Source organism: Schistocerca nitens, chromosome 3, assembly GCF_023898315.1.
Source record: "Schistocerca nitens isolate TAMUIC-IGC-003100 chromosome 3, iqSchNite1.1, whole genome shotgun sequence".
NCBI lineage: Eukaryota > Metazoa > Arthropoda > Insecta > Orthoptera > Acrididae > Schistocerca > Schistocerca nitens.
In genome coordinates this window covers 605,293,746-605,297,349 of record NC_064616.1, presented here as the reverse complement: position 1 = coordinate 605,297,349, position 3,604 = coordinate 605,293,746, and the positions used below count along the sequence as shown (strand labels likewise).

Sequence of the window (3,604 nt, the reverse complement as noted above, 5' to 3'; positions counted from 1 at the left end):
CAAATAAATGGTCAATGGAATTTTTTTAAACTGACAGTGTTATTTATTCTAATCCAATCTGATATACATGAAAAACTTTAGAACGTGAAGAAGTGAAAGGAAATTTTTAGAACCACCAGGTAACAAAATATCCAGATTTAAATTTTGTCTAAAAGGTTATAAAAAATAAAAATGATAAAGCTACCTGGCAGATTAAAACTGTGTGCCCGACCGAGACTCGAACTCGGGACCTTTGCCTTTCACGGGCAAGTGCTCTACCAACTGAGCTACCGAAGCACGACTCACGCCCGGTACTCACAGCTTTACTGCTGCCAGTACATCGTCTCCTACCTTCCAAACTTTACAGAAGCTCTCCTGCGAACCTTGCAGAACTAGCACTCCTGAAAGAAAGGATATTGCGGAGACATGGCTTAGCCACAGCCTGGGGGATGTTTCCAGAATGAGATTTTCACTCTGCAGCGGAGTGTGTGCTGATATGAAACTACCTGGCAGATTAAAACTGTGTGCCCGACCGAGACTCGAACTCGGGACCTTTGCTTTTCGTGGGCAAGTGCTCTACCAACTGAGCTACCGAAGCACGACTCACGCCCGGTACTCACAGCTTTACTTCTGCCAGTACATCGTCTCCTACCTTCCAAACTTTACAGAAGCTCTCCTGCGAACCTTGCAGAACTAGCACTCCTGAAAGAAAGGATATTGCGGAGACATGTCTTAGGCACAGCCTGGGGGATGTTTCCAGAACGAGATTTTCACTCTGCAGCGGAGTGTGCGCTGATATGAAACTACATGGCAGATTAAAACTGTGTGCCCGACCGAGACTCGAACTCGGGACCTTTGCCTTTCGCGGGCAAGTGCTCTACCAACTGAGCTACCGAAGCACGACTCACGCCCGGTACTCACAGCTTTACTTCTGCCAGTACATCGTCTCCTACCTTCCAAACTTTACAGAAGCTCTCCTGCGAACCTTGCAGAACTAGCACTCCTGAAAGAAAGGATATTGCGGAGACATGGCTTAGCCACAGCCTGGGGGATGTTTCCAGAATGAGATTTACACTCTGCAGCGGAGTGTGCGCTGATATGAAACTACCTGGCAGATTAAAACTGTGTGCCCGACCGAGACTCGAACTCGGTCTGTTGAGTTAGGGGAGGGGTATGGGGTAGTGGCGGAGGGAATTACGCACGTACACCGCTGTGCCACCATAGGTGGTGGGCCTGTCAGTCCTGTAGCAGGAGTAGTTCGCTACACGGACAAAAACACCAGGTTTGAGGTGCGTCTCAGCGACAAGGCAAATGTCAACCCCCTCATCAAGGCAGAACTGTCAGAATTCGCCCTGTTGTTTGTGGAGACCATTGGCATTCCAGATCATGACTGTCAACCCATAGTTTCTAACAGCCATGAGCAGAAGGAGCGAGGGTGGCGGTGGTGGGGGACATGGATAGGGAGAGGGCGGTGGCAAGCTGGTGAGGGATGGTCTGGAGAAGGGAGTTGAAGGCAGTGGTGATTGCCAAGATCAGAACCTCGACAAAACATGAGATGAGGTCACCAAAGAGGGTAGGAATGGAAGAAGGGGTGGGGAGAGGATGCTGCTGTGACTGTACCGGGGTGGGAGGGGGGGGGGGCAGCAGAGCTTGACACCTGCTGCTGAGATGGGAAAGGAACAGCAGAGCATGACGCCTGCTGTGAAGGAGGGGAAGCAGAGCTTGACGCCTGCTGGGGAGGGAGGAGGGGGAATGGTATGTGCGGGGGCGTGGATGGGGATGGAGAGGATGGGGGCGGGTATGACCCCAGAGGGTTGGGATGGGAGCGAGAGGCATGGTGGGGCGCCCAGGGCGCCAGAGTAACTGATGCCTGGACGGGTAGTTGCCGAGGGCCCAAAGATCGATGCTTATTACGCGGAAAGATTTGATCTTGGGGCAGCCCATATAGCTGCCCGTACGGTTCCCGCCCTAGCGGGTGCAAGTGGGAGGGGCACCTTGGGGTTTGGAGCACTCCGAAGAGGCATGACCCCCAGCGCACTTCACACAGCGCACCTCGTGGGTGCAGTCACCCACAAAGTGCACCAGGCCCTGACAATAGTAGCACACCAGGGTCAGCCTCCTGGAGTGAGGTTTCTCCATTGTCACACTGGCACGATCGATGGAGGTGAGGGTGGGGAGGAGGCAGTTCTCCGGCGTGTCCAGGTCTGAGACGAAGATGAGGGGGATGGGGCGATCGGTACGGGGGGGAGATGATTCTTGAAATGACTTTGGGTGTTATGTTGAGGGCGGTGGTCAGTATACTTCATAGGGAGTCCCCTGATGACGACCCGCAGGTGGCGAGACTTGGTGGGGGGGGGGGGGCTGGAGAATCCAGTGTTGAGGGTAGGAAGGGTATGGAGGACTTTTATGAGGTCTTCTGGGGACTGAACGGGCAGGCAGAAGAGGTCTTCGCCTGCCGTTTTGATGTAATAGGGGGAGGTGGTGGTGGAGTTGAGTATGTCAAGGAGTCCTTTAAAGGTCTCCTTGTACTCGATGATGATGGGTGGGGGGGCAAGGGGGTAGGTGAGGCTGTGGGGGGAGGGGGAGGTGGTAGGAGGGTGTCTGCTGCTCCATCAATGGCTGCAAACGTGTTGCGGACAGGCACGTATGCATCAGTCACGGCAAGTTGGCAGCAGGGTGCCATTTTGCGCGGCACCTGGAAGCCCTCCACGTTGACGACCGCCTTCTTCTTCTTCGTTTGCGTGCGTTCTTCTTCAGGCTGGGTGGCCTCTGAGTCAGAGGCCGCAGCAGCCATGTTTGGATAAAGGACGGCCTGCAGCTGAACGCTGTTGACCTGCAGGCCCCCCTCCTCTGCAGCATCGTGGAGGGCAATGAGTTACTCAGCGAGCCCCTCCTGGATGTCAGCTTCGGTCATCATCGCTGCATCAAGGTCGTCTCCTGGTCCAGGAGACAATTCCGGGACGCACACAGCGTTCTGGATGTCAGGCATGTCGTGGGCGGCCTGGGGAGAGGGGGAGGGTTAAGGGAGGGGCGAGCGTGACCTAGACTTCGGCACACGCAGGCTTGTCCCATGTGAAGGGGGCCCTGGTGTGCTAGATTCCCTAGCTCTAGGTGCAGCTTCATTGATGGCTGCATCAATGAAGCTGCGACCGGGAGAGGCGATGGTGGAGCAGATGGTGGCGGTTGTGACGGTTGTGGTGGTGACGGTGGAGGTGTAGGTGGTGTAGACCAGCAGCGAGGGTACATCGCCGGTCATGGCATGCTTAGTCTTTTTATTGCCAAATCATTGTCCAAGGATGCTTGCAGGGTCGTCGTAAATGTGGGGCCGGATGGGGGTGCCGACGGATCAAGCTCTGCCGGACAGCAACCCGCCACACCCTTAGCTCCAGTATGCAGGTCCAGCTCGGAATGGGAGAAAGTGCAACTGCTGACCCATCTTATATAGCCTCAGTCAGTGGAGAGATGGTGGGGGATGTTGGAGAGGTATTGGGGGTAGAATCATGTCGTGTGCCTGTAGCTTTCACAAGTAGTGGCCACAAGTCATCACATTTCCATATGGGAAGGCTCTTTATGAAACAAGAAGTCATAAGAGCAGGTTTTAAAATAATGTATTTATAATTCAGTT

The 3,604-nt window shown here is 54.2% G+C and overlaps 1 non-coding gene across 1 annotated transcript; it reads right to left on the bottom strand.

Moving 5' to 3' along the window:
- Positions 1-202: 202 nt before the first annotated feature.
- Positions 203-277, bottom strand: Trnas-uga (transfer RNA serine (anticodon UGA)). The gene has a single exon. It is a non-coding gene; the product is annotated as a tRNA-Ser (tRNA).
- Between the last annotated feature and the right edge of the window lie 3,327 nt (positions 278-3,604).